The sequence below is a fragment of the Hyperolius riggenbachi genome, chromosome 3 (genome assembly GCF_040937935.1).
Source record: "Hyperolius riggenbachi isolate aHypRig1 chromosome 3, aHypRig1.pri, whole genome shotgun sequence".
Lineage (NCBI taxonomy): Eukaryota > Metazoa > Chordata > Amphibia > Anura > Hyperoliidae > Hyperolius > Hyperolius riggenbachi.
The window spans coordinates 76,361,427-76,388,914 of record NC_090648.1 but is presented as its reverse complement, the minus strand read 5'-3'; the positions used below and the strand labels follow the sequence as shown (position 1 = coordinate 76,388,914).

The window sequence follows — 27,488 nt, the reverse complement described above, 5'->3', positions numbered from 1 at the left end:
GCTTTTTCAAGCGCTTTGCAATTTTCCTATACTTTTCATTGAGGAAAATCGCCCCTAAAATGGTACAGTCAGCGCTTTGGCGAGCGGATCGGAATCGAACCGCTCAGATGTGAACACTCTCATAGGGAATCATTGCACAATCGCTTTTAGGGCGATTTTGAAAATCGCAGGCGCTTAGAAAAACCCGAAAGCACCCAAGGTGTGAACAAGACCTGAGGGCTCTGCCTCTGATATAGATGACCTGGGTTCAAATCTTGGCTCTTCCTATTCAGAAAACCATCCCCTATTCTGTGAGGAGTTCTTGGGCGAGACTCCCTAACACTGCTACTGCCTACTGACTGCGCTCTAGTGGCTGCCTTGCAAGTGCTTGGATGCAGAGAAAAGCGCTGTACAAATACTGGAATTATGACTACATACGAATCCCATGCAGAATAATGCATGGTGTAAGAATCTGCAGCATGCAGTGCATATTTTTTCTGCATCGCTTTTTTAAAAAGGTGTTCAATGGAAACAACTCCATTGAGCTGCATTGGTCTGACTGTGTTGACGCAAATATTTGCAGTACTATTTTGCACTCAGTGGAAATGGGCCCCTAAAGCCAGTGCCCTTGTGAGTCCTGTGCAATCTGATGTGTGACTGGTGGTAAAGGCCTCCAGATGTAGATGATCTCTGCAGCCTGTCACCTCTGCAGGAGCGGCAGGGACATCTGGTTTCTGCTAAGCAGCTGTGGTCTGGGCTGGGGGTAGAGCTGAGTAAACACAGTGCTGGGGAAGGGGGATAATGAAGCACAGATATGTGTGGAATTCAGCCCCCTGGATTACTATTAGCCCTCCTCTATGCTGTCCCCTCTGAGCCCCCCTCTAATACAAACTCACTGATCATGGCTGAGCAGTATCATGGGACTGTGAGTCTGTCAGAGATGCATTCATCACACTGCCACCTATGACACAACCTCTTGGAGAAAGACTAATAACAGTGCCTCATACCTCACAACTTTTTGAGATGAGAAAGAGGGACACTTAAGCCATGCCCCCGCCACACCCCTGATCACGCCCTCGTCCCACCCCTGATCACACCCCCGTCACACCCCTGATCACGCCCCCGTCACATCCCTAGTCACACATACCATAAAGATTTCATTAGAAAAAATATGTTTTATAATTCAAACCACACTGGTCCTTTCTATCCTGGTTCATTTTCCTTCATATTAACATTTTAAAATGAGTAATATATCAATTTAAACTAATGGATGGGAATAAAGTTTAGAGTCAATCAAACACATTTTTAGTAGAGAAATATATATATATTTACATAGAAAGAGGGACAAAGTCCTGAAAGAGGGACAAATGAGGAGGAAAGAGGGACAGGGTTCCCAAAGAGGGACTGTCCCTCCGAAAGAAGGACAGTTAGGAGCTATGGTGCCTGATGGGCTTCTTAGCAAGTGCGTTCAATATGGGCGGCTAAGGGCCCATTCACACTAAAGTGAAAAACGCTGCGTTTACCAGAATGCTATTGAATACAAAAAAAAAAAACGGATGGTAGATGCATCTTATGTCAATCGGCGAACTGCAAATGCAAAGTCCCGACCTGCTGCACCGCAAACATAGCAGCAGACCGCAAACATGAATGGAAGCCTATGGGAACGGATGGCGCCAGTTCCTGCTAGGCTCCCCGCCGCAGGTAAAACGCATACCTGTCCCGCCGTCCCCACTCATCCCAGAGACACCAGGGAGCATGGAGCTTACTGCTGGTTTGCAAAAGAACCAATTGGATTCCTCCTGCAACAGAGAAAATTGTCATTGGTTCATGGGCAGCACGGTGGTGTAGTGGTTAGCTCCCTCGCCTTGCAGTGCTTGGTCCCTGGTTTGAATCCCAGCCAGGACACTATCTGCAAGGAGTTTGTATGTTCTGTCTGTGTGGGTTTCCTCTGGGAACTCTGGTTTCCTCCCACATTCCAAAAACATATGTATAAGTTAATTGGCTCCCCCCAAAATTGGCCCTAGACTACAGTACTTACACTACATAATATAGATATATGGCAATGGTAGGGATTAGATTGTGAGCTGCTTTGAGGGACAGTTAGTGACAACATATATATATATACACTGTACAGCGCTGTGTAATATGTTGGTGCTATATAAATAATAATAATAATGTGGACCAATGAGAGTCCTCCCTGTTGCTAGGTAGGATTCACATTTTTTATTAATTTTTTTTTACAAACCAACAGGAAGCAACATGCTAAAAAGACTATCAGGCTCCAGCTAAGTGAATGAATTACTGTAACGGCGTTCCACCTGTATCACCCTCAGACTAGTAGATTCTTATTAGCCATCCCCAGGATCCACCTTGAAGTTTTCAACATTGTGTATTTATATAGCACTGACATCTTCTGCAGCACTTTACAGAGTACATAGTCATGTCACTGTCCTCAGAGGAGCTCACAATCTAATCCTGCCATAGTCATAGCCTAATGTCCTATTACCGGTATATTATTATTATGTATTTATATAGCACTGACATCTTCTACAACACATTACAGAGTATATAGTCATGTCACTGACTGTCCTCAGAGGAGCTCACAATCTAATCCTACCATAGTCATAGTCTAATGTCCTTCCATATTATTATTGTGTATTTATATAGCACTGACATCTTCTGCAGCACTGTACAGAGTACATAGTCATGTCACTGACTGTCCTCAGAGGAGCTCACAACCTAATCCTACCATAGTCATAGTCTAATGTCCTACTGTAACAAATGTTGGAGAGGCAGCCGCGGTGAATAGCGCTACCTCCGCGGCTGCTTCCAGCTCCCTGTCTAGCGGTGTATCCGTGCTTCAGGCGTCTAGCACGCCGAGGACGGGTCTGTCTGTTGCACATAGGGTTGCTTTGTCGCGTGCGCACGCGCATAGACAGGACCTTTATGCGGGGAGGAGGCGTGTCAGCTGACCAGCCGGTCGGCTGACGTCAGAGGAGATGCTCGCCGTTCCTCATTGGCTGATAGGAGGGGGCGTGCCGGAGAGGTCTCCTCTGCTTCATAAGCCTAGCTGAATCACTCGCAACTTGTCTGCTGTTGCGAATACTTGGTGTTAGCGCTCAGACCTTAGATAGTTCCGGTGTGCTTTGATCCGGGAGGAAACCGGGGATTTCACACAAGATAGGAATTGTTTGATAGCTCTAATCATTATACTACTGTGTATTAATTGTGCATGACTCTGGATTGTTCTGACTATTCTTCTGCTCAGCGATTTTGTACCTCTGCCCATCTGATCTTGTTGCTGACTCTGCTTGTTTATACCTTTCAGTCTCTGCCTTCCGATCTTGTACTGTCTCTCTGTTGCCAAACCCGATCTGTCTGACCACTCTACTCTCACCAGAGGGCCCTTGACTCTGGTGAGGGGCACTGGACTGTTAGTACCCACCAGCTCCTCTGGTGAGGTATTTTTAAACCTATCAGTACTACTGTTGCACCAAATCACAATATTATTGTTGTCACCACAGCTTCTGATATACCAGCATTATATGTGATTCTGCAGATCACTATATAATCAGGTATACATCTGCATTATAGGTGATACTGCAGATCACCTATAATCAGAATTCTGTTATTTGCTGACACAAATCGTTACACCTACCATATTTTTAGTATGTATTTATATTGCACTGACATTTCCTGCAGTACATTACAGAGTACATAGTCATGTCACTGACTGTCCTCAGAGAAGCTCCCAACCTAATTCTACCATAGTCATAGTGTAATGTCCTTCCATGTTATTATTATGTATTTATATAGCACTGACATCTTCTGCAGCACTGTACAGAGGGCATAGTCATGTCACTGACTGTCCTCAGAGGAGCTCACAACCTAATTCTACCATAGTCATAGTGTAATATCCTTCCATGTTATTATGTATTTATATAGCACTGACATCTTCTGCAGCACTGTACAGAGTGCATAGTCATGTCACTGACTGTCCTCAGAGGAGCTCACAACCTAATTCTACCATAGTCATAGTGTAATGTCCTTCCATATTATTATTGTGTATTTATATAGCACTGACATCTTCTGCAGCACTGTACAGAGTGCATAGTCATGTCACTGACTGTCCTCAGAGGAGCTCACAACCTAATTCTACCATAGTCATAGTGTAGTTTAACTTGCCCTCTACTGACATGTAGCACTATCCCCATTAAAAAAAATAATTCTTCTACAAATGACTGAACTATGAGTCCTATGGCAAACTGACCTTAGACTGTTGTAGGGACATTAGATTGTGTGCCCTGCTGAGAGACAGTGACATAAACTGTTTGATGGTGTCTGTGAAAAGGAGGTCAGAGCTATTTTGTGTTTGTACCAATAATTCAGGTTGCCACAGCCAGATATATCAAAACAACAAATTTGGACCAATTTGCATCGGCGGAAGTGCTGGAGAGAAAGCCTCTGGGCATTCCACACAGACCATAGCCTAGGGGGGAGGCTAAAAGTTTATGCGGAGGTCAGGGATGGTTAAAGAAGAGGTAGGCTGCTGTATATGGAAGTGAGGGCTGCGTAAGATATGGTAGGGGGTAGCTGCTGCCCACAGTGAGTAGAACAGATGAGAGGGCTGCGCATGAAATGGGAGGGGGGCTGCTGGATATGAGAAGAGGGGGCTGCACAGGAAATGATTCTGTGATGTATATTTAGAGGCTGCTGCACAAGAGAGCTTTACATGGGAAAGCACACATAGAGAAGGAAGGATGCTGTAAGTGGTAAAGAAGATGTCATATTGTTCAAAGACAGAGAAGGGGGGGTGGGGGACTGCACATTAAAGGGGCACAAGGAAATTGGCCAATGGGGCAAAAAGAACACATGAGCCCGGGGCCAGGCTGGAGGAAGCCCCAGGTAAGTATAAAACCCGTGGAACTCAGAACTGCAATAATTGAGCATGAAGGGCGGTTTGGGGGCATTCCTGTAATTTGGCTGCAATTCTTATATCAATAATGTGCGTTAGGCCTTCTACACAAGATAGATGAACCTCAGCCAAAGTGACCGAGAATTATTGCCCCTGCCGAGAATCCAGCACGAGAATAGCGACTTCCGACTCCTAGAAGGTCAACCCAGTGGCTAAACTTGGCCAAAAGCATCATTCTTCTCACTCACCCTGTGACGCTCCCTGTGTGCTGCTCCCTTGGTCCCCATTTAGCAACAGAATGCGTTGCTAGCCTAGCGGCACATCTGTAGAGCGTTGACCATTATCACCCAAAGGACTGAGTCCCGATCACTGCAAGGCAACTTGCCTCGTATGGGTATACAAACCTTTAAACCTGATACATACAACAAATCTGAATCTGAAGAAGCCTTGTGCATCCAAATTTCATGGACATAATATATGCGTATTCAGTAGGTGGGAGACCACAGTTACCCACGCAAAGCTAAATTATCGCAAATATACAATACAATACAATACAATAACATTTCTATAGCGCTTTTCTCCCATAGGACTCAAAGCGCTTAGGCTCTCTCAGATTCAGTAATTAGTAGGATGAAGTATTCACACAACAAAAGTTATATTTCTGCAAATGCCAGACTGAACAGGTGGGTTTTCAGTCTGGATTTAAACACGTCCAGGGATGGGGCTGTCCTGATCTGTTGAGGTAAGGAGTTCCAAAACGTAGGGGCAGCATGACAGAAGGCTCTGGGACCAAAAGTTTCTAAGTGGACTCTGGGTATGACTAGATTATTAGAACCTGTGGATCTGAGAATGCGGGGATTGCTTCGCAGCTGTACCATATCTTTCATGTATCCAGGGCCTAGATTATTCAGGGATTTAAATGTCAGTAGGCCGATCTTGAAAAGGACCCTCCATTCTATAGGTAGCCAGTGAAGGGAATGCAGGACTGGCGTTATGTGGCAGTGACGGGGTTGGTTGGTTAGCAGTCTGGCAGCAGTATTCTGTATCAGCTGTAGGCGGTACAAGGCCTTTTTTGGAAGGCCAGTGTAGAGAGCATTGCAGTAGTCCAGTCGGGATGTGATGAAGGCGTGGACTAAGGTTGGCAGATCTTCTGGGGGTATGAGGTGCTTGATATTTGCAATGTTCTTCAGGTGAAAATAGGATGATTTCACCACAGCAGAGATTTGAGTTCTGAAGTTTAAATCCCCATCAATTAGAACTCCCAGGCTACGCACATGATCAGAGCTGCGTAGATCCGTGCCTCCTATTCCCAGTGGTGAAGACTGCAAGTTAAGTTGTTTTGTTATCATGCTCTGCCCTCCAATCAGAAGGACTTCAGTTTTGTCTGCATTTAGTTTCAGCCAGTTGTCATTCATCCATTGCTGTAGTTCACGTAAGCAGGCGTTTATAGTTAGAGTTGGGTCTGTCACACCAGGCTTGAAGGAAAGATATAGTTGGGTGTCGTCTGCATAGCAGTGGTATGTCAGGCCATGTTTTTGGATTAGTTTTCCCAACGGTAGCATGTAAATCGTGAAAAGCAGGGGAGAGAGGATTGAGCCCTGGGGCACCCCATACTTCTGTTTAAAGGGAATCAATCTGAGATAAATAGAAAGCAAAAATTCATACATACCTGAGGCTTACTTCAGCCCACTCTGGCCTGATTTCTCCCTCAGCACTGTCCTCCGCCTCCTTGATCTTCCGTAAGGGGTCTCGGTATCTTGGCCAGTCAGGGCTTAGTGAACATGCGCGGCCTGGCTGCATGCTTTCACTGTGCTGCCATCACCGGGAGTTTTTCCCGCTATCTTCGGCCAGTCGGCACATGTGCAGTGTAGCTGCGCATGCTCCCCTGTCTTGCTCCCGTGGCCAGGAGAGTACTACTGCGCAAGCACAGAACTCTCCTGGCCATGGGAGCAAGACGGGGGAGCGCGCGCAGCTGCACTGTGCATGTGCCGACTGGTGGAAGATAGTGTCCCCCTTACGAGAAGACGAAGGATGGCGCCAAGGGATCGATCAAGTTTTGGGTCACCCTGAGCTGCTTGGGTATCCTGTTGTACTGGTACAAGCCCTATTCCATAGAGCCATATCAATCTCTGCCGTGTGCCCAGTGGGAGACATGGCAGCGCTTTCAAACAAAACTTATACCTGAATGATTTATCTGCATTGATGTGCAGAGCTCCAGAAACTGGACTACATTACACAACTAGCACTCACTACAGGCAAAGGGGGGGGGGGGGGGGTGTTAGCTTCAGTGATAATGTGTGCACAAATTATTACCTAATAGACTTCCCCACTAGTATACTAGTAGCTAGCTGCATTCACTGCTTCACATCCACTTTCAAAATTTTTAGATTAGAATTAGCACATAATTTGCATCTGTTTTGCATTCAGGGCATGTATTTAGTTCCAGAGGGGCTCTGCATTGCCTCTGTTGGCTTGCATTTCTGGTGCACCCTTGAGTGCTGTCACAAATCTCTGCCACGTACTGAGGAGAACTAAGAGTCTGAAACAGGCTGTCTGCATGTGGGGTTGGTGTGGCTCTGTAAATTTTATAAGCTATAGGCTTGCTGCACACCAGCGGTTCTGGATGTAAGCCTGGCTACAGGGGCATAAAGAGATAATTTGCATATTCAGTATTGATGCATTGTGGGAAGCCACAGTTGTTTACTTAACCTCCTTAGCGGTATGCCCGACACTGTGTCGGGCATACCGCCGGCTGTCCCCAGGAGTCCCCCAGTATAATTTTAAGTCATCGCATAGTTGTAATAGCTTCAGCTAGCACTAGGCTAGCTAGTAGTGGTGGCCGGCATCCCCCGATTACTTTTGATCCCCCCCCCGATCGCCGCTAAATACATTACCCCCCCTCCCCCCCCCTGGATCCAGCGATCAGCGCAGCCTCCCTGCACATCTCCGGCCCTCTCTATGGGGAGGATCGGGTCTGCGCATGACGTCATGACGTCGCCGACGTCATGTTTGATCCTCCCCATAGAGAAGAGCGGAGCTGTCCGGGGAGGCTGCACCGATCGCTGGATCCAGGGGGGGAGGGGGTAATGTATTTAGCGGCATTCGGGGGGATCAAAAGTAATCAGGGGGTGCCGGCCACCACTACTAGCTAGCCTAGTGCTAGCCGAAGCTATTACAACTATGCGCCATCCTGGGGAACTGTCGGCTGCAAACCCTCCGGGGTGCGTAACGCTCAGGAGGTTAAAAAGAACCCGGGGCGGCATTATTTTTAAATCTTAATAGGACACCGAAGCATGTTCTGTGCACAATCACATGCCTCTGTGTCCTTGTGCTGTCGCCAGCCTGCTATTTACCTGCACTTGTCACTCCATTACAGGCTCCTCCGCCTCCGCTAGTTTTCTCCAATCGGAAGCTAAGCCGCGACCCAGGAAGTACTTGCTGGGTCGCGGCTTAGCTTCCGATTGGAGGAAGGGGGAGGGGGGCTGACGGCAGCAGCGCAAGGACACAGAGGCATGTGATTGTGCACAGAACACAGAGGTGTCCTATTAAGATTTAAAAATGCCGCCCCGGGTTTTCTTTAACGTAAACCAGAGACGAGTAATTGCCCCAGTTTTATACATACCTGGGGCTGCCTCCAGCCCCATCGGCACGGATTGCTCCCACCCCCGCTGCCCTCAGTCTTCTCACTTTTCGGTAATGGGTCCCGTAACTTCGGCCAGTCTGAGCATGCGCAGTGCACTCCTCCATCTCTCTCCGGCAGCTGGGAGCGTTCATGCGCTGGAGCAGAATGTGCCCAGCCACCAGAAAGAGATGGAGAGAGACAGAAGAGCGCACCAGTTAAGGTACCTATTACCGAAGATGGAGAAGACTGAGGGCGGCGGGGTGCAAGCGATCCGTGCCAATAGGGCTGGAGGAAACCCCAGGTATGTATAAAACTGGGGCAAATACTCATCTCTGGTACACTTTTAAAGCTGAATTATTGCAAATTCCTTCTGTTTTAAGAAATAAAACTACACTGAGTGTTGGCTTTTTTAGTAGGAGGGCTTCTTTTAGTCCCCTATACTTTCCTAGTTAGTTTTGGGTCACCCTGAGCTGCTTGGGTATTCTCCATCCATATTTCTAAAGCTCCAGTCAGTGCCAGCCTTTGGAAGTTTACCTCTTTACAGACTTCCTGAGGAATCTGTGTGATGTGTGTGTGATGAGTGTCTGTATGAGCCCTTGTTATGAAGGGGAGGAGGCCAGCAGTCAGTAGTGAGCTTGTGTTGGGAGGGGGAGGAGAGGTCTCACACTTTATACACAAGAGGTGGAGAGACCAGCAGCTCATACCAGTGAGGGAGCCCCCCTGTCACACGCCCAGGACCAGCACAGTGCTCAGGGGACCTCAGCTAAGCTGCAGAGTTATAGGTCAGTACAGCTTAAGATTTTATTTCATATGGGGGAGGGGCTGTGATTACTATTGCTGCATGTATTGTATTGTAATCCAGTGTGTGCTTTTATATGCTTGCATGCTGTCTCTCCAGTTCAGGTACAGCCACAGATTTCGTAAATGGAAAATATATACTTACATACCTTCACTTAAGGGTCGGATTGTAAATCAAGACTAAAAACTGCTCCACTAAGTTTGTGTCTCTTTGTTTAAAATGTGTTAAACAACTTTTCTTTAAAAAAAAGAATTAGTAATAAATCAATAAAAAAAAGAATTATAGAAATAAATCTATAAAAAAAAGTTTTGGGGAGGGAGGGGGCTGGTAGGGTGGTCCAGACAGCACTGTGTTCTTCAGGCAATGGAACGAGTTTTCCAATGTTATAAGGTGCACATTATTGTTGTAGAATGAGCAATTATTAGTTAACATCTGTTTTTTTCGCACACCTCATCCAGAAACGCGCTGTAGAAAGTGTGTTGGGATAATGTGGTCCATTACAACGCAGAGATGTAAACAGGTACCATACAATAGTATGGCAGTGCGTTCACATGCGGTAACCCAGCGCAAAGCAAACAGCATAGTGCGAACGCATCCTTTAACGTGTACCAGAGACGCCAAAGGCTAAAGATTTGATACTTACTCTGGGCTTCTTCCAGCCCCATAAGCTCGACTGAGTCCCTCGCCGTCCTCCCGTGGTCTGCCGTTCAGCCGCAATCAGCCCCGGTAACAGGCTCAGTCGCATCAGTTGTGGCCTTCTGCGCATGCACAAGTACGGTCCACAAATGTCCAGTAGAAGGAGGCCACTTGCGCACATCTTTTTCCTGTGCAAGTGAAGACCTGCGCGGACTTCACTTGCGCAGGCGCAGTATAGCTGAGCTCGTACACAGAGAGTGGGGCTGTGAACAAGAGGGAATGGGGCAGCAGCATTGGGGTCAAGGAGAATCAGGGGAGCCTTTGGACCATCCAGACACTTCCCATCACTTAGACAAGAATCTGTTTTTTTTAACGTGTTGTTTACATTTCAAGTTTGCTTTTGATTGCTAACTTCTGGTGCCCATACACGATACAATGAAAATGTTCGATTTTCCCGTTTATGCGATCTAAATGATCAAATTGAATGAAAGTCTAAAATGTTTTGGTTTTTTTCGATCAAGAAATTCGAGAAAAATTTGATCGGACATGCTGGTAAAATCTTATATTTGAACGGAATAATCTAAATTATCTAATCGAAATAAATGAAAAAATTGTCCCATATATGGCCACCTTTAGGCTTGCGTTTTTAGTTAATTTTGTGTGGAATATGTCATAATTTGCAATCTTGAGCTCAGCACAGAGCGATTTTGCATTATTTATGTGTGTGCTTTTTTTTTTACTATACTCAGTTTACGCTAAGGGATTTTTCTGAAACAATTTCTAGCGACAAACGTTTTTTTCGTTTAACAAAAATGAATGGAACGATGTTTAACGAGGCATGCCACCTGCGGCGATCATTTGCTTTTGAACAACCGATATGTCCTATTGAATCGCGGAGGATCGTTTCGACCCTCATTGACTTTTGAGGATTTTGCAGTGATCGTGTAAACAATCATTTATGACGATGCAAACGACGCTTGCAGATTCGCCCAGATGGATCGGGGAACGATTGTACGTCAGCGGAGATCCCTCATCTATCTGGCTGTAATCTGCCAGAGGATATTTACCTTTAGTTGACAAGAACAGGAAGTGGTGTTGGGCAGGGGGTGGTACTGGGCAAGAAGCTGACAATGATTTTCTATGAAGCAGTTTACACTGATATGTTTTTGACGTGTCTGTTGCTCTTCTGCAAAGGACAATTCTGACAGGTGTGTTTTTTTCAGACAGTGGTCCATGTTACCGCTCATCAGATGAACGGTACACATCCACTCTGAGGTGACAGCTGTCCAAGATGGAGTGGACATTGATGACAAGGACACACCTCTTTCAAATCGACAACACACTTAACACACTTTTAGGCTACGTTTCCACTAGCCCCTGCACGCAGCTGCGAGATGTGTGGCGGCACTTCCTGGTCTGCGGGCCCACAGGTGAATCCCAGAAACCGTGCCATGCGCGGCTATGGGATTCGCTGCCTCCCGCACGGAAACTGATGGCAATATCGTCCGTATCGCTAGGGCAAACAATTTGGCCGGCGGCGCCATTATTTCCTATTGCAGAGTTTCCTCGCGCTATTTGCCTGCGGGGAAACTTAGCGAATTCGGCCCGGTTTCCACGCTAGTGGAAATGGGCCCTTATTGATCAGTAAAGGGCCACTGAAAGCAATTGGGGATTCAAATGCTAATGCTGGATAGACAGTCAGCTTTTCTTGTAATGTTCCAATCATGCTAAAAAAATGTCATCACCCTGGGGCTGTCCAGGATACTCGTCACTACAACAAAAAACAATCATACATTGATCATTTTTACAGACAATAAAACAGTTAAAGTGAAACCTGAACTCTTGCACAGGATAGAAGGAAAAATAGAGAAATGTACCCTGTATGTATTTACAGAGTTTAGCCTGTCTAATTCCCCCTCATTTTTATGTAATCACAAGCTGTAATTTGATCTCGCCTCTGCCATGGCAGAGATGCTAATTTGGAAACACAGGGTGTTAGCAATATGTCTGCTTGCATGAAAGCAGGAAGTAGACACACTGCACATATATTGCAGGATTTGTAGGAGATGTAACAAATAAGTGATTTTCATTAAAGGTTATTATGCTGTTGCTTATCTTTTAGAGCAGAGAGGAAGTTCAGGTCTGCTTTACAGAAAACCTGTAACATCAAAAAGTTCCCCTGGGTGGTGCTCACCTCGGGAGGGGGAAGCCTCAGAGTCCCAATGAGGCTTCCCACGCCGTCCTCCGTCTCTCAGGGGTCTTGCTGCAGCCCTTCGAACAGCGGCGATGTGAATATTTACCTTCCCGGCTCCTGCGCAGGCGCTGTGGCGGCTCTCGGCTCCGAAATAGACGGAAATACCCGATCGCCGTCGGGTCTGCTCTACTGCGCAGGCGCAAGTCTCCGGCGCCTGCACAGTAGTGTGGACCCGACTGAGATAGGGTATTTCCGTCTACTTCGGAGCCGAAAGCCGCAACAGCACCCCCGCTGGAGCCTGGAAAGGTAAATATTGAACAAGCTGTCGGATCTGTTGGTCCGCTGTTCGGAGGGCTGCAGTGAGACCCCCGTGGGACAGAAGACGGCGTGGGAAGCCTCATAGCGACCCTGAGGCTTCCCCCTCCCGAGGTGAGAACCCCCCGGGGGAACTTTTTGATGTTACAGTGTCTCTTTAAGCAGCAATTCTTGGAAATTTCCTCCTCTCGTATAATTAGATTGATGCCCCTCTGAGGTCAAGAGGTGCCTTTATTTATAACTTTAGCTTGTTAGCATAAAGGAAGAAGGGCCCATACATCTAGCAATCGGCCAAGAGACGGATCTCTATTTGATCGAATCTGTGGCTGTTCATACACCACTGGCCAATTCCCAATTGATTTCAGTATGAAATCTCTAGGGAATCGGCCTTGTGACACTGCCTCCTCTGCAAAGGACTGATCACAGGCACCATAGAAAAGCTTCAGTCCTGACAGTGACAGTATGATGTGGGTGTACCTTCACTTTTACTAAATATTGTGCAGACAGTGGCAACAGGAACATAACAGCATGTTTAGCTGTTTGGCAAAAATGCAAATAATATAGATAAGTGACTGAGAATAGCACAGTGCTAGTAGCACTATATTCCTGCGCTTCTCCTAGGGGACTGGACTCACTGGTTCTGCCTTCTCTGACTCCCCATTGTTCAGTGGTATGGCTGCACTAATGAGCCAGCAGTGCAGAGAACAGCCAACAAGGCCTCATTCACACTAGAATCCCAAGCCTCATACACACGCTACATGAAACTCAGCAGAGGAGGCCGATAAAGATGCTTCTGCTGATAATCTAACGTGTGTACAGCAGCCCCCAATGCTTCCACCAGTGATGAGCCTGGCAGATGAATTTGGCCCAGCGCAGGCTGAGAGCATTGTTCTTCCGCTCACCTCATCTGCCACATGATGTCACTTCCGTGTTGCTCCATTGCCCTCCTCCCACTGGCATATCAACAGAACGCATTGCTAGCCTACCAGCTAGTGGCCTATCTGTACAGTGTCAGGACACGTTGCTAGCCTACCAGCTAGTGGCCTATCTGTACAGTGTCAGGACACGTTGCTAGCCTACAAGCTAGTGGCCTATCTGTACAGTGTCAGGACACGTTGCTAGCCTACAAGCTAGTGGCCTATCTGTACAGTGTCAGGACACGTTGCTAGCCTACAAGCTAGTGGCCTATGTCGGAACACGGTGCTAACCTACAAGCTACTGTAGTGACCTGTCTGTACAGTGTCAGAACACTTTGCTAGCCTACAAGCTAGTGACCTGTCTGTATAGTGTTGGAACACATTTCTAGCCTACAATCTGGTGACCTGTCTATACAGTGTCAGAACACATTGCTAGCCTACAAGCTAGTGACCTGTCTATACAGTGTCAGAACATGTTGCTAGCCTACAAGATAGTGACCTGTCTGTACAGTGTCAGAACACTTTGCTAGCCTACAAGCTAGTGACCTGTCTGTATAGTGTTGGAACACATTTCTAGCCTGCAATCTGGTGACCTGTCTATACAGTGTCAGAACACATTGCTAGCCTACAAGCTAGTGACCTGTCTATACAGTATCAGAACATGTTGATAGCCTACAAGATAGTGACCTGTCTGTATAGTGTCGGAACACATTGCTAGCCTACAAGCTAGTGACCTGTCTATACAGTGTTAGAACATGTTGCTAGCCTACAATCTAGTGACCTGTCTGTACAGTGTCAGCCCTGCAATATTGCTCAGGGACTGAAGTCCTAATCCCTGCCTGGCAACATTGCCTCAGACATGTGTATGAGGCTTCAGTGCTTATTATTTTCCAGCAGTTTTCCCATTGTAAAACTGATGTTTTGCCATCAGTGCGAGCACCATAGTAGTTTTGCAAATATCAGAGGCAAATCACACACAAAATCATCGCACTCAGACTCTGCAGAGTCCCTGGGGAGCAACAGTTTAGATGGGGAGGGACAACTTGGGGGCCCCTACAGGCTCTGGGGCCCTGGGGCAATTGCCCATTTTTTCCTATGGTAGCTCCAGCCCTGCAGACAACGTAGAAGAAAATAATAATAATTATTATTATTATCATTATTATTATTATTATTATTATTATTATTATACATTCACTTCGCTAGGACTCATTTTCTACAGTAAAATCCAGTAATTCTTCAGCACTTCCCTTGTGTTGTATCCAACCAGAATTTCTGACTGCCTGTAGCCACCCAGCGCTCAAAGACACAAACAAACAAACAGAACATTTATATCACGCTTTTCTCCTGGCGGACTCAAAGCACCAGAGCTGCAGCCACTAGGACGCGCTCTATAGGCAGTAGCAGTGTTAGGGAGACTTGCCCAAGGTCTCCTACTGAATAGGTGCAGGCTTACTGAACAGGCAGAGCCGAGATTCGAACACAAAGCAGGTTGATGCACAAAACGGCAGTAGTGCACGGCAATATTACTGTTACTAGGTTACTGCCAGTTACCCTATTAGGGCATTATGAAAAGCGATCGCAATCGAGCCGCAATCATGTTTTAAACTAATTTCCACTAATGCAATTATGATTGCAATTGAGCTACTAAACTCAGTATTGGAGCTCAATTGCGTTCAAAATACGACAGGACGACGATTGCGCTTGGGACAAAATTGTAACGCAATCGGATCACACTAATGGAAAATGCCGCTGCCGTTTCCACTAGTTTTACTGTGCCCCGTGTTTTGCGATCCGTTAGCGATTGGAATTAGATCGCAAAACGCAGGGTAGTGGAAAAGGGCCCTTAGAGCCACCATAGCTACATTTCCGTTACTGCAAGTTCTGCAGGTCGCTAAAGGGAAGTACCCACCAGCAGAAAAAGAACGTAAGCAGTGGAACGGAAACGGAGTGAAAATGAATCCGATCGACCGGTGATCACATCCGAATTTGATTGTGACCAGTATCTGATGCCATCTAATGGTCTGCGTAATGTCCTTGTGTTTGTGTCTTTGGGCACTGGGTGGCTGAGGAATCAGAAGTTCTGGTTGGATACATTAGGGATGTGCTGAGGAATTACTCACAGTCCCCTCCTTTAAACAACTTTAGTTACAATGTTTCAGACATACAAAGTTGTCTTCATGTACAAAGTATACAATACTTTTTTTATGACCTATTTCTGTAGCTAAATGTTACAGTATTGTATAAACTGTTATAAGTAGTTTAAAACACTTCAAAAGCACATTGAAAACAACCAAAAAACATAGTTTATACTATTTGACCAAACAATCTCCAGAACCTGTTAGTAAGTAGAGGACAGCTTGTACTGCATTGGTAACTGGCAAATGCGTATATTGCCTTTCCAGGGATTCAGCCACGCCCACTGCTACCTATGCAGTAAAACTCAAAGACTGACATATGTACACTCTGGTATCTGATTTTTATATGTGTGAGTGTAAATAATAGTAGACAAGGGACACACAATACAATGTATTCAGAGATGCCTATCCCCATTATTATTATTTAGTATTTATATAGCGCTAACATCTTCCGCAGCGCTGTGCAGAGTATATAGTCATGTCACTTGTCCTTCAGAGTGGCTCACAGTCTAATCCCTACCATAGTCACATGTATGTATCATGTAGTGTATGTATTGTAGTCTAGAGCCAATTTTGTGGGGGGAAGCCAATTAACTTATCTGTATGTTTTTTGAGATGTGGGAGGAAACCGGAGTGTCCAGAGGAAACCCACACAGACATGGTGGAAAACATACAAACTCCTTGCAGATGTTGACCTGGCTGGGATACAAACTGGGATCCCAGCGCTGCAAGGCAAGAGCGCTAACCACTACGCCACCGTGCTGCCCATACTTGCAGGCAGCAATTGCAGCTGCATACGCAGACACGCCTATCAGATTAGGGTACAATGGACAAAGCTTGGTTGAGATGAAGCAAGGGAGTTATGCAAAACAGATACCAGATTCGGATCAGTGAATAATGGCGCACAGCGCCTATGCATAAAAATGGCGCCGTATTAAAAAGATACGCTTATCGCTATTTATCGTTAGTATTGCATAATAATGGCGCACAGGGAAAAAAGAAGAAAAACGGCACACACTAACGTTATTTATCAATAGTGGCACACACTAACGTTATTTATCAATAGTGGCACACACTAACTTTATTTATCAATAGTGGCACACACTAACGTTATTTATTAATAGTGGCACACACTAACGTTATTTATTAATAGTGGCACACACTAACGTTATTTATCAATAGTGGCACACACTAACTTTATTTATCAATAGTGGCACACACTAACGTTATTTATCAATAGTGGCACACACTAACGTTATTTATTAATAGTGCCGTTCATTTGCCAAACAGCAGACGTTATTACCCACAGTAACGTTATTTATCAATAGCGCCCTGCATAAGCCAACCTGCAGACGTTATTTAACTGCAAAACGGTGAATGGATTTAATGTAACACTGTCAAGGTTAGGGTTAGGCACCACCAGGGGGGTCTTAGGGTTAGGCACCATCAGGGGGGTCTTAGGGTTAGGCACCACCGAGGGTGGTGGTTAGGGTTAGGCACCACCAGGGGGGTGGTTAGGGTTAGGCACCACCAGGGGGGTCTTAGGGTTAGGAACCACCAGGGGGGTGGTTAGTTAAAGTTAGGCACCACCAGGGGAGTGGTTAGGGTTAGCCACCCCAAGGGGTGTCTTAGGGTTAGGCACCAACCGGGGGGGGGGGAGGGGGTCTTAGGGTTAGGCACCACCAGGGGGGTCTTAGGGTTAGGCACCACCAGGGGGTGGTTAGGGTTAGGCACCACCAAGGGGGGTGGTTATGGTTAGGCACCACCAGGGGGGTGGTTAGGGTTAGGCACCACCAGGGGGGTGGTTAGGGTTAGGCACCACCAAGGGGGGTCTTAGGGGTTAGGGATAGGTACAGAGAGGGTTCTGTGTGTTAACGTTAAATAACGATAAGGCTTTAACGTTAAATAGCGATAAGCGGCAAACGGATTAGCGGCAACACCGTGCGCCATTATTCTCAGGTGCCATTTTCAGATGGACCCACAAGATTACCAGTATAACAAAGGAAAATGATTAATCATGACCTATGATACCATAGACTGGCCTTCAGATTTGCACATATTCCCTCGCCATTCAGCAGCGACACGGCAATCAGAGCATAACAAGTCACTGCAGTCATGATTGCCGAGGTTCACCATGTGCCATTAGATAACTGTTGGATCATTTAATCCTATGGTTACAGTATCTCACAAAAGTGAAGGGGTGAGTATACTGCTCACTCCCCTAAAGCTGGGACATTGCTCCATCCTGGACACTCCTGGTGCACACAATGTCCAAACTTGACTGACTTTTATCATGGATCATGTAACCAAAACACTACACTACAGTAAAGTCCCTGTTATCTGGAACTCAGGCAGCTGGAAATCTCCACTAACCAGCATGCCTGAGGAGATAACAAGGACAGTGCATGGCATAAAGTATTTACCTGGCGTCTTCTAGCCTTTCTGTAGCTCCTAGTGGCTTGTGGAGTGAGGTGGGGTAAGGGTGTTGTGCTAGCACATGTATGTGCATCCCAGCCAGGGACTTTGCTGGAGTTGTGTTATTATATGTGGCAATGAGGATCTAGCTTATCTGAGGTAGGGTAGAGGGGTTTGTCCAGCTAAAGTATGGTTCCATAAAGTGTGCAATATTTTTTCTACCATCAAAGTATCTTCTGGATGATTATCCATTGCTGGTTTATTATATATTATTATAGGACTATATTGTGTGATTGCTGCTCACATAGTGCACTATAACCTCCAGTCATGCCTGGAGAAGACCTTTGCCAGTTTACTTCTCAACCCGTCCGGCATATTCAGAACTGATGGGAGATTGCAAATACTTATTGTGGTAGTCAGAGTAGGGGCATAACTACAGGGGAGCAGACCATGCATCCACAGGGGGGGAGGGGGGCTGAGCTGTAAGGGGACCCCAACTACTACCTCACTCCCTCTAATAAGGGGTCCACCCTCCCAATCAGGTGTTATTGTGGCTAGACACGTTATGGGTGTGAAGATTATGATGGCCACACTTGTTTTATGAGCAGGGCCGAGGCAGAGGCAGGAGAGGCTCCAGCCTTGGGGCGCAGTGTAGGAGGGGGCTTACAGCTCACTCAGCTATCATTCCCCTATTGTGTTGAAGCAGAGAGAAATAAGAAAAGGGAATACATGGCAGTGAGTGCAAGCCAGATAACTAGAGATTAAGGTGTTGGGGGCCCTGGGCTGGGGGCCACTTAGTCTAATAGCAATTAGTGTGTGGCGGTTGGGGTGGGAGGGATGAAGGGGCGCACATTGGTCCCGGGCCTGTTTATGAGCCTTGTGAGATGGGCCCTCAGGCTGTCAGGGTCATCACCAGGAGTAGGCAAGAGAAAGGGTGAAAACACTAATGGCCCCATCAAAGCTTTCCTTTGGGACCCCATGGTTTGTAGTTACACTACTGTAAGAGGGCTTTGTGGTCCTATTAAGCCCCTTATAACATCATGATGGTTTCCTGTCACCATGAGCTGAGTACTAACATGTTTTTCGAAACCTTCATCTTTATCTTTCAGACAAATCTGTCCCAGGTTTTCTTGTGTGTGTTTTTCAGGTCTTTGAGAATGAGCCCCCAGCCCCATCCCACAATGCAGAGCAGCGAGCCTGCTATTCATGAATGCTGGGCACAGATTCCTTCTCATTTTCACAGGAAGACGCTGTTTCTCCCAGCCCTAGTGGCACTGGGGGAGGGGTGGCATGTTCAGGGCTAATGACTAGAGCTATCATAGTGCTCTATGGGGGGAGGTCAGTGTGCCACAGACCTTATCAAGGGATTGGGGACCTGAAAGAGGAGAGGGAGAGAGTGGTCATGTGAAACTACACAGATATTTGTGAAACTGTTTGAATAGCAGGCTTACAAGAATAATGCCCTTATCAGTGCTCTGCTCTGTGTGGAATTCAAGAAAGAAAGAGAAATAGCATAATAGGTAACAAAGAATACTTTGGAAAATGGAGATGTGGCGGGGCAATGGACCCCTTTACCAATTCACTGATGGGTGTGAATTGCTGATTTTCAATATCTGGTGTATTATAGTTTGTCTAGTCTAATTATTGGCAGTGAAAGCATTGGATTCCACTCAGCACCAATATGTACGCTCTAATGAGCAGCGTGGCTGTTTTGTGGCTGTTATGTCATTTTTGGTAATTAGCTGTGGAATTTATCACTACAGATCTACTGACCACCTGCAAATCTCAATACTCACTTGAAGATGGATCGGGGAAGCTCACAGCGACGCCTCCCAATGAACGAGGTTCTCCTATCCATCTTCCGTGGGAACACACAAAGTAATGCGACAGCACACGACAGGTGTGAACAGGAAGTCCAGCGATCACGATACTTTGTGTGGGAGTTGTCGGGGATCTTAAAGAGACCCAGAGATGAGTCATTTTTTTCACTTGCCCGGTGCTTCCTCCAGCCCCATAAGCACGGATGCGTCCCTCGCCGTCCTCCTGCTGCCTCCCGTTCAGCCGTGGTGAGCCCCGGTAATGGGCTCAGTCGAAACTAGTCTGGATCTTCTGCGCATGCGCGGACCTACTGTGCATGTGCAGTAGACCCGGACTGACATCACTGAGCTTGTTACCGGGGCTCACCACGGCTGAACGGGAGGCAGCAGGAAAATGGCGAGGGACGCATCCGTGCTTATGGGGCTGGAGGAAGCCCCGGGTAAGTAAAATAAAACTGCCTTGTGACCCATCGCTGAGTCTCTTTTATTCATCATGTTACATCTGTCATTGTAACCACCAGTTCAGTATTTTGTACCAGTGTCCATATTTGATGTATATCATTGTCTGTATCATTATTTACCTCTTGTTTGTTTTCCTACTTTGGACAGCACCACGGAATATGCTGGCGCTTTATAAAGCAATAATAACGTGTATGTGGTAAAGGTTTACCTCATGAGACTATTGCGTCTCTAGACGTCGGATGTGTGTGGTAAATGGTCATGTGGTAGAGACAGACACACCCGTTCAGTCACGCACTCACAAACTACAGATGTTTCCTGTGAGAAAATAGCCCAGGATATGTTTTTTAGAGTAAAAGGGCTGTTTAGATCACAGAATGTTGGTTTAAAACACAAAAAAAAAGTCTAATCGACCAAAATGAAGGCAGATCGACCAAGAGACGGATCTCTCTCTGAACGAATTTGATTGGAGAGAGATCTGTTGGCTGTCCACACACCACAGACCGATTCACGATCGATTTCAGCATGAAATATCTCTGGAATCCACCTTGTGATGCCTCATCTGCTGCCCCCCATGCAGTCCCCCCAATGTACAATGTGCCCGTCCGGTGGAGTATACTTTACCTGTTCATGTCCGCCGCTGGCTCCATCCACATACACGTGCCCACCTGGTTGTTGGCATATACGTGGGACCATGTTATGCCAGCAACCACGTGGGGTGTGTGTATACGGATTTCGGACGGAGCCCGGAGTCAGCATCGGACACAGACAGGTATACTGTATATACTGCACCAGGCAACAGGCACTGGGGGGAAAGGGCACATGTTACACTAGGGGGACAGCACCGAGGGTTCCGTCATGTTAATCGCTCGTCCCGATATCACACGCCGTCAGCACCGTGTGCCCGATCGTGCATCTTTCGACCTGAAATTGGTTGCATTGTCGATGGGGCATGCTCTTAGCGGCACCTATTTTCATCCGATTATAATAATCAAATCTGCAGCCACTAGGACACACTCTATAGGCAGTAGCAGTGTTAGGGAAACTTGCCGAAGGTCTCCTACTGAATAGGTGCTGCCTTACTGACAGGGCCGGCCCTAGACTTATTGCCGCCTGAGGCATATTTTGAAAAAATTGCCACATCAGCGCCCCCCCCCCCCCCCCCCCCCCGTGGGGGGGCGCTCTGGGGGGCCACCGAGCTGGAGGGGTAGCTGGCAGGACGGGGGTATTGGGCCTAGCGGCGGTCGGACCCCCCCCCTCCCTCGCCTGGGTCCCCCGATCTGCGCTCCCCTCCAGCCTTAAATCGAAGCAGACGCTATTTGTAAGAGGCACGGGCGGGGAGTACTACTCACCTCTTCCCAGCATGCACTCCACTCACGTCACTTCCTGCAGCGTTGCAGGAAGTGACGTCAGTGGAGCGCACGCTGGAACGAGGAAGAGGTGAGTCCTCCCCGCCCGTGCCTCTTACAAATAGCGGCTGCTTCGATTTAAGGCTGGAGGGGAGCGCAGATCGGGGGACCCAGGCGAGGGAGGGGGGGGTCCGACCCCCCTCCCCGCCGCTAGGCCCAATACCCCCGTCCTGCCAGCTACCCCTCCAGCTTGGCGGCCGGCTCCCCGCACCCACGGACGGGCGGGTGCCGCCCCTGGAAATTTGCCACCTGAGGCAAAAGTTTCACCCCGCCTCATGAGCGGGCCGGGCCTGCTTACTGAACAGGAAGAGCCGAGATTCGAACCCAAGTCTCCTGTGTCAGAGGCAGAACCCTTAAAGCAGTAGGATTAGCCATACTATGCCAGGGAAAAAAAACACATATAAGTAGATAAATACTTGATCTACTTACATAACACATGTATTATACTGTCCACATTTTGATTTCAGTGAATGTTATATAGTTAATGACGAGAATTCTGTTCCTGGTGGGGGCCATATCTTTTGCCCACAGTTCAGGCTAACTCATGATGTCATTTCTGCCCTTTACTTTTTTTTCTTGTCTCCTCCAATCTCTCAGTCGCCTCAGCCTTGCTTGTAAACACAAGTGAGTAGGAGATTAGGTTTCAGATAAGCAGCTGGCAGGGAAATAAAGGGAAGATCAGGAATAGATTATAGATAAAAAGAACCCCCAGCATGCAATTCTTTGGCACGACTACTAAAGGGCCAGTGCTCCTTAAGTATGTGATAACTCCAAATCATAACAGCAGAAAAAGTTTTGAATGCAGGATTAGCATCTTTATCACTTAATACACTCAGACCAGTTGCTGTTGAAATTTGATTTTTATGGTGACGATACCGCTTTAACCAGTACATTATCCAGCCATCCAGACACACCTGTCTTTCAGTTTTCTGCATGTGTTTTCTGCACACCGTGTGTGTTTGCATGCAAAGAACGCGCACATTTTCTTCACAGCAGCTAATGTAATTGATAGAGAAAACTGACAAAATGTGCAGAATTATTCTGCAGGATGTGCAGCAAAAACACATTAAGGCCTGGTGCACACCAAAGACCGCTAGCAGATCTGCAAAATGCTAGCAGATTTTGAAACGCTTTTTGTTATTTCTCTATGGCATTTTGCTAGCATTTTGCAGATTGCTGCAGCGGATTTCAGTTTAGTACATTTCATATATTGTTACAGTAAAGCTGTTACTGAACAGCTTCTGTAACAAAAACGCCTGCAAAACCGCTCTGAAGTGCCGTTTTTCAGAGCGGTTTGCGTTTTTCCTATACTTAACATTGAGGCAGAAACGCACCCGCAATCCAAAATCTGCTGCAGCCCGGGAGTATGTGTTTCTGCAAAACGCCTCCCGCTCTGGTGTGCACCAGCCCATTGAAGTACATTACCCTAGCGGATCCGCACCCGCAGGCGGATCGCAAACCGCAGCGGAAACGCTCTGGTGTGCACTAGGCCTATGTGTGAGCTAGCCCATTGATAAACATGAGCTCTCAGTTTAAATCAATTTTTCTGTGCAGAAAACTTTCATGAAAACAGTCAAGTGTGTCCCCAGCTCACTGCACTGGCTACCTTAAAAATTATTATTATTTAGTATTTATATAGCACCGACATAACGCAGCGCTGTACAGTGTATATATATATATATATATATCTTGTCACTAACTGTCCCTCAAAGGAGCTCACAATCTAATCCCTACCATTGCCATATGTCTATATTATGTAGTGTAAGTACTGTAGTCTAGGGCCAATTTTAGGGGTTGCCAATTAACTTATCCGTATGTTTTTGGAATGTGGGAGGAAACCAGAGTGCCCGGAGGAAACCCACGCAGACACAGAGAGAACATACAAACTCTTTGCAGATAGTGCCCTGGCTGGGATTCGAACCAGGGACCCAGCGCTGCAAGGCAAGAGAGCTAACCACTACGCCACCATGCTGCCCAAAAATGGAGAATACTCTTCAAGGTTGGACTGTTGACATTCAAATCCCTGCACAATCTGAGCCCTGGATACATGACGGACTTGCTGAAGCTGCACCACGCCTCTCAAGACCTCAGATCAGCAGAATCCATAAACTTGGTCATTCCCAGAGTGCACCTCAAAACATTTGGAGACAGAGCTTTCTGTCATGCTGTCCCTACCCTTTGGAATTCCCTACCACACCCAGTAAAGACAGCCCCATCCCTGGAGCTATTCAAATCCAGACTGAAAAGCCACCTGTTTAGCCTGGCATTTGCAGACTTGTACAATTCTTCCGCTGTACCAAAAATTACCAATCAACAGTGACTGGTCTAAGCCACGCTTATGCACATTGAGCTCTACGGGAGAAAAGCGCTTTACAAATGTTGTTTGTTTGTTGTTGTTTGCTTTAAATGAAATAATATAAATTTCGGTCTGACTGCAAGTTCATTTAAAAGGAACCTGAGCTGTACTTAAAATCAAATCAGGACTTACCTGGGGCTTTCTCCAGCCCCCTTAGCCCGCAAGGTCCCGCTGTTGGGGCCGGTAATCCAGCGACTTCCAAGCATGTCACCCGTGCGCTCTCCTGAAGGTTGTCCACCGTGTCATCACTTCGGGTGCCGTCAGCCTCCTGCACATGCGCGGTTCTCTAAACACTGTACCACGCATGCACAGGAGGCTCACAAGGTGAAAATGAACTGATTAGGTAAATAATTATATTTCTCCTCCTACTCCAAAAAAAAATGACTTTTAAAGTATCTAATGGTTTTCTTTTATATTTAAACATTTACAAACTAGGTTGAATGTTTTACTGTCTCTAATCAGTGGCAGCCTATTAAATGTCCCAGAGTTATGGCCCTTTTCCACTTGTGCGGTGCGATTCTGTTGCGGAAAACACGAAAAACAAATTTGCATGCGGATGCGAATTCGGATGCGATTGTATGTGAATTTTAACGCGAAAACACAGTAAAATTCTCATCTGTTTATAGGTATGCAAATTTAACCATGTCAGTGCCTGTGTGCTTTTACATTGATTTTAAGTGAAAACGTACACAAATTCGCAAGGGAAATTTGCATAACGAAAACGCAGGCGAATTTCCTATTAAATACATTACAGGCGAATCGCACACTAGCCTTGCGGTTTGCGAATTCTGATGGCTCAGCTGTGCAGATTTTTTTCTGCACAGTCCACCGAACAGAATTTCTGACAAATGGAAACAGGCCCATTGATTTATATTGGTTATGCGAATCTGCATGCAGATTCACTCTAGTGGAAATGGGCCCTTAGAGAAAAAGGGCAGTATATTTTATCTCTCCCCTGCCCTCAGAAGTTGTATTCTGCCAAGAAAACTTTTATGGCTGTAATCTGCTCATCAGTGGCAATTACTATATTCCCGATGACAAGACACTTGCTGTCACTTGCATACCTGAAAATTAACTCTTTCAGGCAGCAAAATAAAGCAAGTAAATGCCTGGTTATTAATGTGTTTTGCTCTGTACATACACCTGTTTATCTCATCATGTCACATATTGTCTCGGGCACACTTTGTCTTTATAATTGTAAAAGTCTTGAATAACGGGCGGCTGGTTAGGGTGTGAAAGATCCTGTATCTAGCTGCAAATAGCGCTCTTTCCATTGTGTAACATACTTTCCGTTGCCACCACTTGCAGTGTAACTCACAGCTTACACAGTGTCAGCCCCTCACACACTCCTGGTTCACCTCAAGCTTGCTGGGCAATCTGTAACTCACACAGTGTCATACTGAAAGTCACTCTCTGCAAACAACACATCAATTCAGACTAGATGTTATGCCACCACGGAAATTCTGTAGAACTTTACATAACAGTGCCAGTTATTCACTTCATACACACTCGTTTTCTTTTTTCCCCACACGGGTGGTGCAGTTCACTCTTTCCTTCTTGCACAGATGAATACCTCTGAAGAGGAGCCGTTATAGACCATATATAGCCCACTGCAGCAGGCCTGCACAGAACGTGTGCCCTAATGTGGCTGAAAACAATGTTGAAGAAGAGAGGGGGAGTGCAAGGGGGAATCCATCTACACATGGTACATTCCATGACAGCCTGTGATCTTTGTTCTGAGGGTCCCTACACTATCATATGATCAGGGCCGGATTTACCATAAGGCACGTGCCTACAGGCGCCTGATGATGGAAGAAGGGGCACCTGTAGCTACCTATGATGGGCAAGGGAAGTAAAGGAGAAGTGGGCCAGCCAGCACACTTGTGGTGTGGTTTGCCGGGTGTTTGTAGGTTCATGGAGGGTGAAGTCTACGGTGCCAGGACATCTGTGCCTATAGGCTCCTGTAATGTAAATCTGGGCCTGCATATGATCCTGGCACTGTCTAGTTCAGCTGTTTGGGATTGGGTGTGGAAATTATTGGATAATAGCATGGCACCCACCGCTGTACTTTTGACTGTACTGCTTTGGGAGGCTTTAAAGAGAACCCGAGGTGGGGTTCTGACAATGCAATCCACATACAGAGGCTGGGTCTGCTTATATTGCCCAGCCTCTGTTGCTATTTCAATCCCACCTAAGCCTTCCCTGCGCTCTGCTATCCCTCATAAATCACAGCCACGCTGTCGACACACAGCGTGTCGCAGCGGGCTGTGTTTATCTCTGTACTGTCAGTCTGCTGCTCCACCCGCCTCCTGCAGAGCTCCGGTCCCCGCCCGCGTCCATTCACTCCCCGCTGATTGGAGGGAAGGGACGTGGGCGGGACCGGAACTATGCAGGAGGCGGGGGAGCATGCAGAGTGACAGTACAGATGTAAACACAGCCTCACAGCACGGCTGTGATTTATGGGGGATTGCAGTGCGCAGGGGGAACTTAGGGGGGATTGGGATAGCAACAGAGGCTGGGCTGGATAGGCAGACCCAGCATCTGTATGTGGATTACATTGTCAGAACCCCACCTCGGGTTCTCTGTAAGAGGAACTGTAATCAAGGATTGAGCGTCATCCCAATCAGTAGCTGATACCCCCTTTCCCACTACAAATCTTTACCTTTTCTCAAATAGATCATCAGATATATGGTTGATATTGTGGCGAAACCCCTCCCGCAGTGTGATGTCAGGAGTCAGGATCTAGGTCTTGAAAGTTTCCTGTCTGTGAGCCTTCTTACATTGTTGTGGGAAATAACAAATTTTTCACACTGCCAAGCAACTATCTCCCTCTGTGCATATGTAGATCTATTAAAAAAAACATTTAGCCTATCACATTGTTAGGGGGTGTGGTTATAAATAATGACAGTTGGCTCTGTTTTTTTTTTGTCTGCCAGTTGCAAAGATGATTATGTGCAGGCTGATTGTAGATCAAACAATATACAATACAGTAACATTTGTAAAGCACTTTTCTCCCATAGGACTCAACATGAACAAATTACATGGTGAATATCAATCATTTCTTGATCTCTCTTCTATTTTGTAACTTCTCTGTTATGTCAGGCTTGGCCAGTTATCAGTTCACAGCTCAGCTCCTATGCCCCAATCTATCCCCACCTTCTTCACCCTATGTGGCGCGTCCCCGCTTGAACGGGAGGTGAGGAAACAACACCTGCCCGACTTCGGTTACACCCAGGCCTTGTAGGTGCAAGGTATAGGAGCTGAACGTAGAGTGAACTATGTAACTCACCAGAACCTAACAGGAGATAAGCAGAGTCCAGTAACAATCCGAGGTCATACACGTACAATCAGAAGTATCGAGGTACACAAGGAGCAGGCGAAATCAAGGTCAGGTAATCCTAGGTCGGTCCAGGCAGAGATCAGAGAACAGTCAGGGATCAGGCAGAAGGTCGGTTCAGGCAGCAGGCAAAGCGTAGTCAGATTCCAGGCAGAGGTCGGTTCACAGGTTATCAATAAGCAG

At 46.7% G+C, this 27,488-nt stretch overlaps 1 protein-coding gene across 3 annotated transcripts in view; it reads left to right on the top strand.

Moving 5' to 3' along the window:
- Positions 1 to 27,488, top strand: part of P2RY11 (purinergic receptor P2Y11) — a 144,379-nt gene that overhangs the window by 80,892 nt on the left and 35,999 nt on the right. The window contains exon 1 of one of the 3 annotated variants that reach the window (XM_068274405.1): positions 9,207 to 9,298. The exons of the other annotated variants lie outside the window; for them this stretch is intronic. The gene's annotated coding sequence lies outside the window, so the exon portion shown is untranslated. Of the gene's footprint in view, positions 1 to 9,206; positions 9,299 to 27,488 lie in introns of those variants that run through there. 3 annotated transcript variants of the gene reach the window in all.